This window comes from Bombina bombina, chromosome 1, assembly GCF_027579735.1.
Source record: "Bombina bombina isolate aBomBom1 chromosome 1, aBomBom1.pri, whole genome shotgun sequence".
NCBI classification, from domain to species: Eukaryota; Metazoa; Chordata; class Amphibia; order Anura; family Bombinatoridae; genus Bombina; species Bombina bombina.
In genome coordinates this window covers 472368515-472387914 of record NC_069499.1, presented here as the reverse complement: position 1 = coordinate 472387914, position 19400 = coordinate 472368515, and the positions used below count along the sequence as shown (strand labels likewise).

The 19400-nt window shown below is 37.3% G+C and overlaps 1 protein-coding gene across 1 annotated transcript in view; it reads left to right on the top strand.

Annotated features, from left to right (window-relative positions):
* PDE11A (phosphodiesterase 11A) overlaps positions 1 to 19400 on the top strand; it is a 1463629-nt gene that overhangs the window by 500341 nt on the left and 943888 nt on the right. The window lies entirely within an intron of this gene.

Here is a 19400-nt window from a genome sequence, read left to right as displayed (position 1 = left end):
AATATTACGTGACTACGCTTTTTGGCCACATATGTTGAAAGATGTTCAAACCTATTGTCAAGGTTGTTTAATCTGTCCACAGTTCCAACCCACTGTACCAACACATCGAGTGCCATTACAGAAAAGAGGGATGGTAATGCCATGGTCAGACATACAAATTGATTTTAATGGTCCAGTAACTAGGTCATCAAGAGGTAACAGATACATGTTGACAGTAACATGTCTGTTCACTAAATGAGTAGAGTGAATCAGTGCACCTAATAATAGTGCTGAAACATGCGCAGTATTGCTCATCAACCACATGTTTTGCAGATTTGGGTTACCCCAGCTAATCAAATCCGATCGGGGGATCCACTTCACTAGCAAAGTGATGACAAATATCTGGAAAATTCTAGGGGTTAAAAGAAGGCTCCATATAGAATATAAAGCAGCCTCTATTGGTGGTGTAGAGCATTACAACCAGTCCATTGTGAAAATCCTCAAAAAGTTTGTGAGTGAAACAGGTAAGGACTGGGATGTAAAATTACCTCTAGTCCTAATGGCATTAAGAGCAACACCAAGTAGTGCTACTAAGATGTCACCTTTTGAATTGATGACCGGTGGAATAATGGTTCTACCTCAACATTTACTGTACCGTACATCAGACCAGAACTTAATAAATGCTGCTACTACACATCAATATGTAGAAAACTTAAGGAAACACCTGCAATATGTCTGTGCATTTGCTCAAAGTAACAAATGCCGCTAAAACCTATTATGATCTCAAAACTTCAAAAAAGGAATATAAAATTAATGATAAAGTTTTATCTTTATAACTTTGGAAGAGATCAGGTTAAGGAGAAGAAATTTCTTCCATTATGGAAGGGTCCTTTTGTCATTACCGACAAAATATCTCCAGTCGCCTATAAAATTAGGATCCCTAAAAATGATACTTTTATGGATAAATGGGTCCATATTAATCAGTTGCGAGCGTGCCATCCTAGATCCCAACTACAAGTCATAGAGGGAGAGTGAAGTGTCATATCCCCAAATGCACTAAAGAAATATTGTAGTTTAAAGAGGAATAAGATGTCTAGCTAAAGAGCATAAATATGAGGATTCGAAAATAATGGGCTCTCTTCATAGCAAGACTGTCTATGATGCATACTGTCAGTACACTCACCAATTACGTGGGTTATAAATCAATTCCAATGCATGTGTCCTACATATATTAAAATTGAAAAGGGGATTTATGTCAAGGTATTGCTGAGTGTCATTGGATAAACTACATATGTATCACATAATTTAATATTTTATTTTAGCTAATGTCTACTTTTTTATATGAATTGATTTGGCTAAAGCCACAGCACTGACCCCTCTTGCTGCTCAAGACATCTAAAGAGAACAAAGGGATGACATTTGTCCCAATAGTGAAGGCAGGTCATTTTAAATAGATTTTTATCACATGCCACTCTCAAGTTTGAATGCCCATATATGGAATGTCCTGCCTAAGATGTGTAATAATATTAAAGAAAACCCTGGGGTCACAGAGACACAATTCTGTACCTTAAGTCAGATAAGTCAAAAGAATCTCAGGAAAGTAAGTAATTAGCACGTGTATGATACCCAAATGAGTTTCTTTTGAAGATCTAATACACATTTACATCTGAAAAGGTTTGCTGGCTCAGATAACAGCATATGAGAGGCCAGATCTCAAATGGATGACATGTGCCTAATTTTCATGTAGTTTAAGATACTCAAATGAATATATATTCAGACACATATTATTTATAAATATATGAGTCTGGGAAATATGCTTTGTGCTTAGTCTGCTATATTGAATAGGTAGCTGTATTGCTGTATTTAAAATGTTTCATAAACACCATTGTTTCTTTCATTTCAGACCTGTGAGAAACCAGTGAGTTGTCCCATAAATTATATCATATTTGTGTTTTCATGCATTCAAAATAACATTATCAAGAGATATACTGAGTGTGGGATATATTTATATTAAAAGGGAATGAGAATCAAATAAATATATCAGTATAATTAATTACTACAGAATTATAATTGAACGCATATAATATACTAAATATGAGGTGAAGTCAATATATAACTGTTTTTATATTAAAATGGAATAATATCAAATGCAAAATAGCATATATCATTAATTACATCAGACTGCTACTCACGAGGTATGTATGTGATATAAGATGATAACTGGAAAAGGTGATAATATTAAATCAGAAAATGAAATAAAATATTAATTAAATTCATGCTGAAAGTATTAATATTCTTTTAAGTGCCATAATAGAAATATGCCTTTGAAATACATCTCTTGAGACATTGTCTGTAGGAAGTATGTATTATATGTATATTATATAAATTTAATAATATGCACAGGTCTATATCTAAATGTATAGGAAGTGTATATATATATTTATAGGTATATAATAAGTTGAATATACTTGTGTTTGATTTTGATACACACATCTTCAGTAGTATTAGATAGTCCCATATATGTGGACCAGATGAATTTATTAATATCAGGAAATAATGAATATATTAAATATACGTTTTAAAATATATAAGAATATTTTTGTAGTGGTGTTTGCAAACAAAGCTGCATTCCATCATCTGTTGCCCTCCAGTGTTTGGCTGCTCAGAGAGGCATTTCCCAAATAACCTATGAGAGACAAGCTTAGATTGAGGGTGTAACCAAATCTCTGTTTGGAATGATTAGAAAAGAATCTTTGATAAAAAGCCCACACACACTATTCAAGAGACACAGACTCAAACAGAGAAACTCACTTTGACTGAGAGAGAAACACACAGATTTGTGCTAGTATCTTCTCTGTATTTTTGTTGGGACCCTTTCTTAGGATAAGAAAGAAAATAATTGAGGCCTGTATCCTTGCAAAATAGTGGAATAATCCTCCTTATATGACCAACAAGGAGCCCTAGGATAAGCTGAATTCTCATGGGTACTTGGTAATGTATATGGTTGTTTTATATTTTTAATATTGTGACTCAAGGTATTCTAAAACTATAGTTAAATTGTAGCTAGTGATTTAAAAAGGATATTTTGTATTTTAAACTTATGTCCCATTGGTCTGTATAGTCTAAATTAATTATATTGATGCTAAGTTATTTTGTTGCTAGGGTAATAATTGGTACTTTTATATTTATAAGTCACTCTTACTTATTGTAAAATCTCTTAAAAATTGCATATACATTGGTTATTGTGTTTATAATATACAATTTCTCTAGTTGTTATTAATTGAGCATTGTAAGTTAGTAATCCATATTTTGGTATTGGAGCAAGTATTGCTGGATATTTACAAATTGTTCTGAAATAATTCAGGTGTGATTTTGATAAGCGATTCACTGTGAGTAAAGTTTAATTTTTAGGGATACATTTTATGATCTGTTTTGTATAAAAAATTGTAACAGAATAAACGTATAATAATAACGTATAACAGAATAATAACGTATAATTGATTAATAATCTAGTTATTACATAAATATAATTCACTGTGTTTAAAAAGATATCACCTGATCAGAAACTTAGAAAATTACTTAATTGAGATTAATGGAGGTTACTGCTGATATACAGTAATAAGAAATAATATTGTAACCTAGTATATACTACAATATGCATATATGTGTATATTTATTGACCAAATACATAATACCTAATTAAACAAACAAAAAAGTTTCTTCTCTCAGCAATCACTTCAACATGAACTAGATGTTATTGTCTGATGTTGTTCATGATCTGTGACACACTTTATTTGTTTTTTGTTTTAAAAAACAAAAAGAAAATGATTTTGTTTATAGATGCTATTTACATTATGAAGTATCTTGTGTCACAACCGGGTGACAGTAATAGAAATCTTGTGAGGTGGTGAAATTCTGATATCCATCCCCTCCCAGAAAAAAAATATCCACATATTAGATAGAATACACTGTTTTAAATATGGTGTTGTGGACTTCTACATTAAAAAAAAAGAAAAGAATAGTATTATCTGATTAATAAAGTTTAATTAATTTGAGGACATCACAGAACTCACAGTGAGAATATTGTCTTTATTTAAAGTTAATGTTTGTCATTTAAATTAGTTAAAATGCAAAGGGCTAGATTACAAGTGAAGAGTAATTAATAGCTCAGGGTGCTTTATTTGATGTGCTGCCTTGTACAAAGATTAACTCATAATCTGGTATTACAAGTGTATAGTTAAATATCTTAACCAAAGCATCTTAATGCAGATGGAACACTTAGCCCAGGGAACACTATTATCTCTCTTATTGTGCTCCTATAAAAAGGGATGATTTAAGTGGTGTGCTCAAGAATAATACAAAATAGCACTGTAAAATATAGTTCATTTCGAGACCTGAAGTAAACAATTATCACTTGCTAGTTTGCTTAACTAAACACACTAAAATGCTATGGAAATAAGTGTGTGTGTGTATATTTGTGTATGTATCATGCATGTTTGTGTGTGTGTATTGTGTGTATGTATTATGTGTGTGTGTGTATTGTGTGTATTAGGCAAATTGTGTTGGAGCACCTGCAATATGCAACCTTTCATGTAAGTGTCCAAAAAGCCAAAGTAAGTCTATGTCAGGCACACACTCCCACTGAATATATTGGAATGTAAATGAATGCCAGGAATCTGCAGTGCTTCACCACATATCCGCTTCAAACTGCCAAACCACAAAATAGAAAAGGAGCACCTCCAGCAAGAGTAGATTTAAAAAGTTCCTTTCTTGTTGACAAGGTTAAAAACTTTACAACAGATTACCTCCAAAGACGGAAGGTTGGTAGGGGAATCTAGGAACCACTGATGCGTTTCAGCTGGACAGCGTAATCGTAGTATTGTGTTTATGTATTATGCATGTGTGTGTATATATTTGTGTATTTGTATTATGCGTGTGTGTTGTGTGTGTATGTATTATGCATGTGTGAATAGTGTGTGTATGTATTATGCATGTGTGTGTATATATTTGTGTATGTGTATTATGCGTGTTTGTGTATATACTTGTGTATGTGTATTATGCATGTGTGTGTGTATATATATTTGTGTATGTGTATTATGCGTGTGTGTGTGCTTGTGTGTGTCTGTATATATGTGTGTATGTGTATTATGCATGTATGTGTATGTGTATTGTGTGTATGTATTAGGTATGTGTGTGTATATATGTCTATGTATTATGTGTGTGTGTATATTATGTGTATGTATTATGTATCTGTGTGTATGTATTATGCATGTGAGTGTGTGTTGTGTATTGTGTGTATGTGTTATGTATGTGTATATATTTGTGTATGTTTTATGCATGTATGTGTGTGTATTGTATTACAGTATATGTTATGTCAATTTAGCATTCAAGCAATATCCAATAAGGATTTTATTAAATGCCCCAATTTAAGTTTATTATGTGAAGGATTTAGTGCTCCTGCACTGTTTGACATGCAGATATTAGCATACCCAGGAATTGCACTTGGGCATAATATGAGTGCAAAAGCAGAACCACTGGTGATTGCGCACAAGGGATGTTAATGCAAAATAACTCTAATAGTTTTGTGGTCCTAGGCCAAAGTGTGTTGTTGTTGATGAAATGTAAAACTAATAGTAGTTAAATTGACAGTGAAGTTGGAATTAAACTTTAATGATTCGGACAGAGCATGCAATTTTAAACAACTTACCAATTAACTTCTATTAAAAAATTTGCTTTGTTCTTGGTGTAGTTTGTCAAAAAGCATACCTTGGAATTCCCTGCATCAGCAATGCTCCCTGTAGTGCATTGCTGCTTCTTCAACAAAGGATACCAAGAGAATGAAGCAGATTTGATATTGGAAATCAGGAAAGAAATATTTGGGGTTTCATCTCCTTTAATACTTATTTTTTTGCATACAGTGAGTGATATAATTGTGCATGTAAAGAGCGCCAGCATTCTTATACCACTGTAACTGTAAATCTGAATATATTTAAATACCTATAACACTGTTTAGAGTTGAATTTGATTATGTTTTTCATCTTTCAGAATATTTAGAACAAAAATATAAATGTAATTTTCCTTGTTTTAGCAAAAATCAGCTGCAGGTAATAAGATTACTTGAAATTAGAAACCACACATCACAAATAAGATAGATTTGTCCTGACTAGAGTTGCTTTAAAGAGTTCTTATATGGTGAGAAATAAACACAGTTATTATTTAAAATTCAAAGGGGGGGGGGGGGAATAACAAATCTACCAATATTAATTCAGTTTTGCTTTTTGTATGATCTGTATTCCAAATCTACTCTGTGCTTTAAGAAGGAAAGAATACAGATCATGACATTGTAAAGCACACACAAGCGAAATCTGAAACTGAGGTTATTAACGGGTAAAGGCCCCCTGTGATGAAAATGAACACCTTTGCTTTGACATAGCCTTTGTGCTATAGCAGGAGAGTATTACTCCAGCGCGATGTTCTATTCTTGTGACATTATCCCATAAATACACACTAGGTATAGCTACAATTTTGTTTTTCACATCTGTAATCTGTTAGTTCAGCTCAATAGTATTAATCCGCCCACAGTAGTTTGTAAAATGGTATTTATTGGGAACTCACAGATGACATTACACCCTACTAATAGTTGCAACCTTTAATTAAGAATGTTTCTTTATCATCAAATGTGCAAGTATATATTGTGAGAAAATACTCCTCTCTTTGGGATTTTGTCCCAGGAACAGCTTTAGTACACAGGCTTTTTTACAGCAGAAAAGTATGCCACACTGGATTAGGTTTAAAGCCTGGGCCTGTTTATTCACAGACAATTTTCAGGTATACAATTTTAATATAAACAAAACAAATCCTTGCTTAATAGCCCTTACTAAACAGAGTAAAGCAGTCCTAACTAAAGTTAAGTGGCTTTTCCACATCAACTACAAAATTACAAATCATTAACAAATATATAGGCATAGAACCTCTAGACTGCAGTTTAGCATTACAATATTTTCTGCTCATTCTTACAGGTTCTCACTAACAGTCCTAGCACACACTATTTAACAAGCACTAAATACCGCTCCACTTGTAATCTAGTCCTTACTTGGGTTAACCATTAAACCAGCATTTCGTATTGAATTCAGGACCACTTTTACTTTTGAAATGTGAGATTCACAATCCTCACTGTGTATCATAAAATCATCTAAGTATGCCGCTGCATAGAGTGCATGTGGCTTTAATTTTCTGTCCATCATTATTTGGAATTTGGGAGGTGCCCCATGTAAGACAAAAGGTAAGATTAAGTATTGAAAAAGGCCAACAGGTGTAGAAAATACAGTTTTCTCTTTGCTTGTGCTATGTGTGGAATCTGCCAATAGCCCTTAGTTAGGTCTAATGTAGGGAGGTATCAGGCTTTCCCTAGTCTCTCTACCAAATCATCAATTCTTGGCATTGGATATGCATCACATTTTGCCCAAATATAACATCTTTTCGACTTCTGATGTAATAGCCTGCCTAAGGGCTTCAGGTATTCTGTATGACTTAAGGTTAATCTGCTTCCCTGGTTCTGTTATAATGTCATGTTTGATAACATTTGTTCTACCTGGGACTGTAGAAACCACTTCTTTATTTATTCTAAGAAATTCTTTTACCTCTTTCTTCTGATGTACAGACAAGGTTTCAGAAATATTAACTTCAGGTTCACTTTTATCTTCAACAGTAGAAGCTGTTACTTTAGTAGTAACAAGGACCTCCCTTTCTTGCCAAGGCTTTAATAAATTAACATGATATATTTGTTTGTCCTTCTGTCTACCTGGTTGACTTACTTTATAATTATCTTCATTTGTTCTTTGAATTACCTCATAGGTTCCCTTCCAGGTTGCAAATAATTTGTTTTCTACTGTGGAACCAAAACTTGAACTTTGTTCCCTGACTGAAATACATGCACCCTTTCATTCTTGTTGTAACTTTTTTTTGTGATCTTGTTGGGCCTTATCCGTATGTTCTTTAACTATAGGCATAATGGCTGTCATATACTCCCTCATCTGGGGTAGCTTCCAGTGCCCATGTCTCCCTATCTATGTCCAGTAAACCCTTGGGATATCTGCCATACAATAACTCAAAGGGAGAGAAACCAGTAGATGCTTGGGGCACTTGTCTAATTCCAAACATTAGATATTGCAACAAAAAGTCATAATTATTCCCATCTTTGCCAATCACTTTTCGCAACCTAGCTTTTAAGGATTTATTGAACCTTTCAACTAAACCATCAGTTTGTGGATGGTACACAGAGGTTTTTAACTGCTTTGTGTTAAGGAGTTTACATAATTCCTTTGTAACACGTGGCATGAATGGAGTAGCCTTATCAGTCAGGATTGTTTTGGGTTTCCCAACCTGGCTACACATTAGCATTAATTTTTTAGCAACAGATTTTGTTGAGGTTGTTTGCATGGATATTCACTCTGGGTAACGGGTTACATAGTCTAGTATAACCAAAATGTACTGATGTCCCTTATCGGACTTTACACTTCTCCCACAAAATTAATTGCAAGACTTTCAAATGGAACTTCTTTAACAGGTAATGGCACTAAGGGTCTGCTGTAAGCAGTAAATGGAGCAGTACGCTGATATTCAGGGCACAAAGACCAATCATTTTTTTATTGCTTCAAAAACACCAGGCCAATAAAATCTTCTGAGAATACTCTCTCTTGTCTTTTCCACCCCTAGGTGGCCCCCAAGAATATGTATTAGTATGGGCAATAATTAACACAGTGTGTTGATAGCCTTGTGGTACAAACAATTGCTTTGTAACCTCTGACCCTTTCTTTTCAATTTGATAAAGTAAATCATTATATGTCTCAAGATAAGGATAAGTAAGAGGCTTGTCTAAATTAACATGCGAACCAATTCTAAGCAAGATATAATGTCTTGCTCTATACTACTTTATGCCCCTCATCAGTCTGTTCTGCGTTATCACCAAAAAGTGTTTTCATAGGAGTTAATTCTCAAATCAAATATCACATTTTATACCCACCCAACTCACCACTTTACAAAGCCACGCTCGGTATCAATAACTATCTATGTTGTAAAGTAATTACGGATGTCTAAATGAATATAGGCAGTCTCTACTTTTTGTATTATCTGGTTGAACATTAGGAAACAATGCTTGGTTTAAAACAGGAACTATATTCCCTGAATCTAGCAGTACCTGTATCACTCTCCCTTTTATAGTCACAGCACACCAAGGGTGTCCATTCAAAGAGTCACTTTTGCTTGCAGAACATACAGACCTAAAATATAATGAATTGAAATCATGGTTATTACCCAAATTACATTCCCCCATGGTGTCCCCCCATCATGATTGTTTTTTTTCTCTGGAACTATGCTTCACCAAGCAGCAAATAAAACCTATCTTCGTCTGATGAGAGTTAATAAACTCAAAAAAACTATCCATAAGTGGTTTGTTTTCTTGCTTCACCCATCCCTTAAAGGTTACATAAAGATTAATACTTGGAAATAAAAAACATGACATATCCTATATTATAAAAGGCCAAGTGTGTTTGTCTGAAGCCGTCATGCGCAGTAGAGACTGCGCGCAGACAAACACACCTGGCCTTGGATTCCCTACCTGATCTGCCGACTGCCAGACAGTGCCTCGAGAAGAAGTGAGCATGGCCGAGCGCGTGCGGGTGCGTGGCCGAGCGCGAAGGGGGCGTGGTCTAGTGTGAAGACCAGTGAAGGGGGCGTGGTCTAGCGTGCAGGTCCGTGAAGGGGGCGTGGCCGGGGGCAGGTCCGTGAAAGGACGTGGAGAGAGCTCAAACAGCTCAAAAGAGGTGAGAGGGGGGGAGAGAGAAATCAAGGGAAGAGAGAGATCAAGGGGAGAGAGAGAGAGATCAAGGGGAGAGAGAGAGAGATCAAGGGGAGAGAGAGAGAGATGAAGGGGAGAGAGAGAGAGATCAAGGAGAGAGAGAGATCAAGGAGAGAGAGAGATCAAGGGGAGAGAGAGATAGATCAAGGGGAGAGAGAGAGAGAGAGAGAGAGAGGGGGGAGAGAGAGAGAGACAGGGGAGAGAGAGAGATCAAGGGGAGAGAGAGATCAAGGGGAGAGAGAGATCAAGGGGAGAGAGAGAGAGAGACAGGAGAGAGAGACAGGGGAGAGAGAGAGAGACAGGGGAGAGAGAGAGAGAGAGACAGGGGAGAGAGAGAGAGAGAGACAGGAGAGAGAGACAGGGGAGAGAGAGAGACAGGAGGAGAGAGAGAGACAGGGGAGAGAGAGAGAGACAGGGGAGAGAGAGACAGGGGAGAGAGAGAGAGACGGGAGAGAGAGAGAGAGACAGAGAGAGAGAGAGACAGAGAGAGAGAGACAGGGGAGAGAGAGAGACAGGGGAGAGAGAGAGAGACAGGGGAGAGAGAGAGACAGGGGAGAGAGAGAGAGACAGGGGAGAGAGAGAGAGACAGGGGAGAGAGAGAGAGAGAGAGAGAGAGACAGGGGAGAGAGAGAGAGAGAGAGAGACAGAGGGGAGGGAGAGAGACAGGGGAGAGAGAGAGAGACAGGGGAGAGAGAGAGAGAGACAGGGGAGAGAGAGAGACAGGGGAGAGAGAGAGAGACAGGGGAGAGAGAGAGACAGGGGAGAGAGAGAGACAGGGGGAGAGAGAGAGAGACAGGGGAGAGAGAGAGATACAGGGGAGAGAGAGAGAGAGACAGGGGAGAGAGAGAGAGACAGGAGAGAGAGAGAGACAGGAGAGAAAGAGAGAGAGACAATAGAGAGAGAGAGAGGGGAGAGAGGAAGAGAGAGAGAGGGGAGAGAGAGAGAGAGAGAGAGAGAGAGAGGGAGAGAGTAAGGGATAGGGAGAGAGTAAGAGAGAGGGAGAGAGAAAGAGAGGGGAGAGAGAAAGAGAGAGAGAAAGAGAGAGGGGAGAGAGAAAGAGAGAGGGGAGAGAGAAAGAGAGAGGGGAGAGAGAGGGGAGAGAGAGAGGGGAGCGAGAGAGAGGGGAGCAAGAGAGAGGGGAGCGAGAGAGAGGGGAGAGAGAGAGAAGGGAGAGAGAGAGGGGAGAGAGAGAGAGAAAGGGGAGAGAGAGAGAGAGAGAGAGAGAGAGAGGGGGGAGAGAGAGAGGGGAGATAGAGAGAGAGAGTGGGGGGAGAGAAAGAGAGGGGAGAGGGGAGAGAGAGAAAGAGAGAGGGGAGATAGAGAGGGAGAGAGAGAGCGCAAAAGAGGGGGGGAGAGAGAGAGCGCAAAAGAGGGGGGGAGAGAGCGCAAAAGAGGGGGGGGAGAGAGAGAGCGCAAAAGAGGGGGGGGGGGAGAGAGAGCGCAAAAGAGGGGGGGAGAGAGAGAGTGCAAAAGAGAGGGGGGAAGAGAGAGTGCAAAAGAGAGGAGGAGAGAGAGAGCTCAAAAGAGAGGGGGGAGAGAGAGAAAGCAAAAGAGAGTGGGAGGGAGAGAACGCAAGGGGTGGGACCACTGTACTGCAAAAAATGGCCCGTGTGAACGGGCTTTAGGACTAGTTATATATATAATTTGCATATCTTAACCAATGTTCGATGTAGTGCAGCCGCCTGTACCGGAAAGACATGGACAGTTCAAGTTTCCATTTGTGTCCGGGTTTGCAGTTTAGTCAGATCTAGACATGCAAATGTATGGGTTTGGTGGGAAATGTAGTGCAAATATACGCGGCCTAGTAGTACTGTACTAGTACTGTTTTTCTTATTGAGGGATGGCTCCTACATGATGCTTAAATGTGGCGTGAGAGTGTTTGTGTGTATTTGTGATTGTGTGTGTGTGTGAGAGAATGTGTGTGAATTTTAATGTGTTAGTGAGTGTGTGTAAGAGCATGTCTTTATGTGTGTGTGTTTGAGAGAGAGTTTGTGTGAGAGCGTATGTATGTGTTAGTGTGTGAGGGTGAGTGTATGTGAGAATGTGTGTGTGAATAGAGTTTGTGTTTATTTGCTATTATGTGTAGTGTGTACTCTGCAAAATAGTTTTTCTGTGCTGTGCACGCTGCAAGAGTGTTCGGGTTTGGCCTTAACTAAAGGTGGCAACTCTAGGTTCATTGGTAACAATTTATACAGAGTTCTCTCGGGGTAAAGCAAGCGGAGATACTTGCCTAGATTTGCTAATTTTCTATACAATTAATCTATGGCTATATCTATTTATACAAAAAATAAATAAATATATATATATATACAGGGAGTGCAGAATTATTAGGCAAATGAGTATTTTGACCACATCATCCTCTTTATGCATGTTGTCTTACTCCAAGCTGTATAGGCTCGAAAGCCTACTACCAATTAAGCATATTAGGTGATGTGCATCTCTGTAATGAGAAGGGGTGTGGTCTAATGACATCAACACCCTATATCAGGTGTGCATAATTATTAGGCAACTTCCTTTCCTTTGACAAAATGGGTCAAAAGAAGGACTTGACAGGCTCAGAAAAGTAAAAAATAGTGAGATATCTTGCAGAGGGATGCAGCACTCTTAAAATTGCAAAGCTTCTGAAGCGTGATCATCGAACAATCAAGCGTTTCATTCAAAATAGTCAACAGGGTCGCAAGAAGCGTGTGGAAAAACCAAGGTGCAAAATAACTGCCCATGAACTGAGAAAAGTCAAGCGTGCAGCTGCCAAGATGCCACTTGCCACCAGTTTGGCCATATTTCAGAGCTGCAACATCACTGGAGTGCCCAAAAGCACAAGGTGTGCAATACTCAGAGACATGGCCAAGGTAAGAAAGGCTGAAAGACGACCACCACTGAACAAGACACACAAGCTGAAACGTCAAGACTGGGCCAAGAAATAGCTCAAGACTGATTTTTCTAAGGTTTTATGGACTGATGAAATGAGAGTGAGTCTTGATGGGCCAGTTGGATGGGCCCGTGGCTGGATTGGTAAAGGGCAGAGAGCTCCAGTCCGACTCAGACGCCAGCAAGGTGGAGGTGGAGTACTGGTTTGGGCTGGTATCATCAAAGATGAGCTTGTGGGGCCTTTTCAGGTTGAGGATGGAGTCAAGCTCAACTCCCAGTCCTACTGCCAGTTTCTGGAAGACACCTTCTTCAAGCAGTGGTACAGGAAGAAGTCTGCATCCTTCAAGAAAAACATGATTTTCATGCAGGACAATGCTCCAACACACGTGTCCAAGTACTCCACAGCGTGGCTGGCAAGAAAGGGTATAAAAGAAGAAAATCTAATGACATGGCCTCCTTTTTCACCTGATCTGAACCCCATTGAGAACCTGTGGTCCATCATCAAATGTGAGATTTACAAGGAGGGAAAACAGTACACCTCTCTGAACAGTGTCTGGGAGGCTGTGGTTGCTGCTGCACGCAATGTTGATGGTGAACAGATCAAAACACTGACAGAATCCATGGATGGCAGGCTTTTGAGTGTCCTTGCAAAGAAAGGTGGCTATATTGGTCACTGATTTGTTTTTGTTTTGTTTTTGAATGTCAGAAATGTATATTTGTGAATGTTGAGATGTTATATTGGTTTCACTGGTAAAAATTAATAATTGAAATGGGTATATATTTGTTTTTTGTTAAGTTGCCTAATAATTATGCACAGTAATAGTCACCTGCACACACAGACATCCCCCTAAAATAGCTATAACTAAAAACAAACTAAAAACTACTTCCAAAACTATTCAGCTTTGATATTAATGAGTTTTTTGGGTTCATTGAGAACATGGTTGTTGTTCAATAATAAAATTAATCCTCAAAAATACAACTTGCCTAATAATTCTGCACTCCCTGTATATATATATATATATATATATATATATATATATATACACACACACACTTTTTAGAATGTTATGTTGTTTAACTCCTTTAGGGAGAAGAATGCATGTAATACATATTAGTGCAAATCCTGGCAACCCTTTCTGGCAGTTGAGGAGTTATGTACACCCAAGTGTTTTTCTCGTATGTACGTTGCATAAAGTTCATGGTGTTTGTTGGATATTTGAATATTTGTAAACAGTATTTTAACCATCCTGACAGCCTTCAATTAATATATTCTTGAAAGAAGGTTTGTAGCCACTAACTGACCCTTTAGAAAAATGTTTTATTATTGCGGCAGCAATTTCCCGAATTACGTCTCAGCAGTATTCATTCTGTCACTTGTTGCAGTCTTGTCAAGGACAAACCTGTTTATAGCTTATTTCCTGAATCTCTCATGTTAAGCAGGCTGCATACGTCAATTACCATTTACATTCATATTTATCTACAATCGAGGTCCTTGAAAAACACCCTTTTTGCAATCACCATCCTCCAAAATGACTTGTCTTGGGCTGCTTTTGTTTCATTGCAAATGGGAGCACAAATATTTAAAAATATATATATATTAAACTAGATTTTGGGATTTAATATTATTTGGAATAGCAAATGTTCATAAAATTATAAATGATTTTATCTGCAGTTTCAGAATATCTGATAGGGTTTAAGATTGTAAAGAAATAGCTGCTTTGGAGTTTTGTACTTTAATCATTTTGATTGTATAGGTTTATATTTTAATTGGTTTCTTTTTTATAGCCCTAAACTTCTTGTGAAAACAAACTGAAAGAATGATGCAGTTGGAGCTGCATATTTCTGCTGGTCTTTGCACTAATTATTCAAATTGAGATAAGATAATTCTGATTTAGCAAAAAATCACCTGCATGTAGAGAAATCATTTTAAAAGTTTTTTATTTTGAAAGCATTATATAGTAATATATACGTGTCTGTCCTTCAGATACATAACTCTGCGTTTATAAATGGACAAACTGATGAGACATCTTGACTAATCTTGCCAGACCACAGAGCTTAGAGCAATAGGATAAAAAAAGAGGAGAAGGGTGGGTGCAGATAGAAACCCATTTGGCGGGAACGGAACAGATGGGCAATAAGTGCTGGAATTCTTTAGCCTTGAAGATCCTGATAATCTCCCAATCATACATTGCTAATGAAACATGGAAGGACTGGGTATATACCCTTAAGTCATTCCGTAGTATTTCCATGAATTACTCCCCACTCACAAATTTATTATCAAACCCTGAATTCCCCCCAGGCTTCAAAATAGAGAGAGTTACTGTCACCTCTTTCTCCTCCTGGATCCAGGTTCATACATTATTAGACAAAAACAAGCCAAAAACAAAACAGCAGATTGATTCACTCTCGCTCCCCTTTTTTTCCTCATGGTTTAATTATCATCAGGCCAGACACTTTATTTTCACACATAGATATAAAGATGACCTTATACGCCCTCCCACACAATTTGAGCAAGCCTGCTTAAAAGATTCGAAGACCCTCAAATCAGTGTCGACATTATATAAGTTAGTGCTAGAGAATAGATATGCATACAACATCCAAGGATTGGCTTGCCAGGTTTGTAAGACTGGCTAGGTCAGCCCACTCCGCAGGAGCAAAGGAAACAAACATTAAAATTTGCATGTGCTGGTATCTAACTCCAGAAAAAATTAAACACATATATATAAAAAAGCCCAGGTACATGATGGAGAGGTTGTGACCAGGTAGGACACATGAAACACATTTGGTGGGATTGTACGCTTATTAATAATTTTTGGTATGGGATATACGAGGATATCAATCAGATTTTATCAACACAACTGTGCCTGAATCCTGAGGTGATTCTAGTCCAAAAAAACCCCCAGATAACATGCAAGATTCGTAGGCAATTATTTCAAATCATGTTAAACACAGCAAAGCAACTGATACCTAGATGCTGGAAATCCACTAAAATACCCAGTGTCAGTGAATGGAGAAAGTTAGTAAACTCAGACTTAATTCTAGAAAGATTTCATTATCTCCAAATAGGCAATCTAGATTTCTTCGAAGATATGCTCTTCCTGTGGGAATCCTTCTTATCCGGCCCTAGCAATTTAATACCTCCTAGGAGCTGAATAAATATATACTACAAAATACGATAACACATGTATAACATCATTTACATACATTTATGGTTCCTTATAGGCGTAGTGATAATTAGAATCTAAACCTGGATGCACGAGGCTTAATTATTCTGTTATATTTTATTTTATTGTTCTTTATTTGGTTTTCATTGTTTCTTGCGGAACTGTATGTATAAATAACCGTCAGTCACAAGGCGGAGTTCAGCGCTCAAAATATTTATGTTAATATAAGGGACTGTCATAGTCCCAGTCGGCAGTCTTATAAGTAGGAGGATGGATTTCCAAGCTTACAACGAACTCTTTGATGAATACAACTTATGGGTTGTCCAGAGACACTAGCACTTATGAAAGACTTACATAGCACATAGACTGCATCCATGTAAGGCAGAGGCATTGGGGAAGCTAGAATTCAGCTGTATAATCACCAACAGTTCTTGAATGTATGTAATTAATGACATGCTTATTGTTTTGGTTATGAAAAACTTTCAATAAAAAGAATATATATATATATATATAGAAGAGAGGCAGTACCTCTAATAAAGAGAGCAATGTTTTGGGGCTCCTGCCCCTTTCTCAAGCCTTGCTCTCTTTAGGAAAGGTTTCCCTGAACAGAGTGTGCTGCCTCTCTTCTTTTTTTGTATCCTTTTGCTTGGGTTCCTTGAGGGGGATCCCTGAGGTACAGCAAAATAAAATTTTATGATTCAGACAGGGCATGCAGTTGTAAGACACTATCCAATTTACTTCCATTATCAACTTTTACACAGTATTTTTATAGTTACACTTTCTGGGGAACAAGTTCCTATTGAGCATGTGCACAAGCTCACAGGGTATACGTATACTTGTCTGTGATTAGCTGTCTGTCAATTTATTTTGTTTGGATATATATATATATATACACACACATAAATAAGTGAAGAATATTGGAATGTTAAATATGTACAATAAATATACAATAAAACACATAAATACATATGTGCACACACACACACACACACACATATATATATATATAAATACGTATATATATATATATATATATATATATATATATATATATATATATATATATATATATATATATATATATATATATATATATATATATATATACAGTTGTGCGCATAAGTTTACATACCCTGGCAGAATTTATGATTTCTTGGCCATTTTCAGAGAATATGAATGATAAAACAAAAACTTTTCTTTCACTCATGGATAGTGTTTGGCTGAAACCATTTATTATCAATCAACTGTATTTACTCTTTTTAAATCATAATGACAACAGCAACTACCCAAATGACCCTGATAAAAAGTTTACATACCCTGTTGATTTTGGCCTGATAACATGCACACAAGTTGACACAAAGGGGTTTGAATGGCTATTAAAGGTAACCATCCTCACCTGTGTTCTGTTTGCTTGTAATTAGTGTGTGTGTATAAAAGGTCAATGAGTTTCTGGACTCCTGACATACCCTTGCATCTTTCATCCAGTGCTGCACTGACGATTCTGGATTCTGAGTCATGGGGAAAGCAAAAGAATTGTCAAAGGATCTGTGGGAAAAGGTAGTTTAATTGTATAAAACAGGAAAGGGATATAAAAAGATATCCAAGGAATTGGAAATGCAAATCAGCAGTGTTCAAACTTTAATAAAGAAGTGGAAAATAAGGAGTTCTGTTAAAACCAAACCACGGTCAGGTAGACCAACTAAAATTTCAGCCACAACTGCCAGGAAAATTGTTCGTTATGCAAAGACAAACCCACAAATAACTTCAGGTGAAACACAGGACATGTGGTGTGGCTGTTTCAAGATGCGCAATAAGGAGGTACTTGAAGAAAGATGGGCTGCATGGTCGAGTCGCTAGAAGAAGGCCATATCTAAGCAAATGCCACAAAGTATCCCGCTTACAATATGCCAAACAGCACAGAGACAAGCCTCAAACCTTCTGGCACAAAGTCATTTGGAGTGATGAGACCAAAATTGAGCTTTTTGGTCACAACCATAGACGCTACATTTGGAGAGGAGTCATCAAGGCCTATGATGAAAGTACCATTCCTACTGTGAAACACGGAGGGGGATCGCTAATGTTTTGGGGAAACATTAGCAAAAGTACCATTCCTACTGTGAAACACAGAGGTGGATTGCTAATGTTTTGGGGATGTGTGAGCTACAAAAGCACAGGAAATGTGGTTAGAATTGATAGCAAGATGAATGCAGTATGTTATCAAACAGAACTATACATTTATAAGATGACAAGCTTTCAGAAGAGTGACTTCCTTTTTCAAGTCTGAAGCAATACTGACCAATTTGATGGAATTTACAGATTATATCTTAAAACACAGGCTAAAAAGACAAAGTGTTGCAGAGGTCTGAATGCAGGGGAGGAGGGGTGTTGTAAAAATCATGATGGGGGTTTAGGAGACAGGCAGATCGTATCAGTAAAAGATAACAGGCAGGGGAAATATATGGTTATACACACAGCATATACTGACAAAGTTATATATCAACATAGAATCCATATGAATAAAGATGGGAAATTAGGTATACAGGGGAATATAGCCCTCAGTTTACGCCAGGGTTAGGTTTAAGAAGGAATGGTTGTAAATCGAAACCGTTGTAAATTGAAACCCACTTTATAATGTAAGTCAATGGGAAGTGAGGGAGTTAAGTTCCAGGCCCCTCTCAAAATTGTCATAAGTAACACCTAATACATTATTTTTAAAGCTTTGAAATGAAGACTTTAAATGCTAAACAGCATTATAAACCTAATAAAATAATCACACAACACAGAATATATAATTAAACTAAGTTAAATGAGCAAATACATTTGCTAAACAGCATTATAAACCTAATAAAATAATCACACAACACAGACTTCACTTGCATTTTTCTGCAAACAGTTCTTTCTATGCATTCCAATCTGGACTGATTTATAGACAGGAAGATCTTGTTCCTTTGAAATCTGCTCGATAGCTCAGGTCTGGTTAAACTGATTAATTTCAGCTTGCTTGGCTTTGCTGCAACACAAGCGGACAGCTCCACCTACTGGCTATTTTAATAAATGCACTGCTTCTCAATGCTTTTCAATAGCAGTCACATGACTGGAAAAAAAAGGTTGTTATTCTGAAACGGTGTAAATTGAACCATTGTAAACCGAGGGCCACCTGTAGTCAAGAAAGGAGAAAGGAAAGAAAGAAAAAAAAGGGGAATAATAATAATGACAAAAGTGTGGACATAGGCTTACCTGCGTACCTATGCATAGAGAGTGTGGAATATACAATGTAATTAACTACAGTATATGAAAGTACATTACAAAAAAATTTGATAATGGGTTAAGAAACCAGAGTCCACATTTAGTCCAGAATTTATCAAGTTGAAATGCATTATCATTTTCATTTCAAAGGTTTTTCTTTCCATGGTGTTTTTGAAGTTGCCTCTGAGAATCTTGATTTTGAGGTTTTGGATGGAGTGGTCAGGTTGGGTGAAATGGTGACCAACAGGGGTACAGTATTTTGTTTCACAGCAATTTTTGATTGAGTG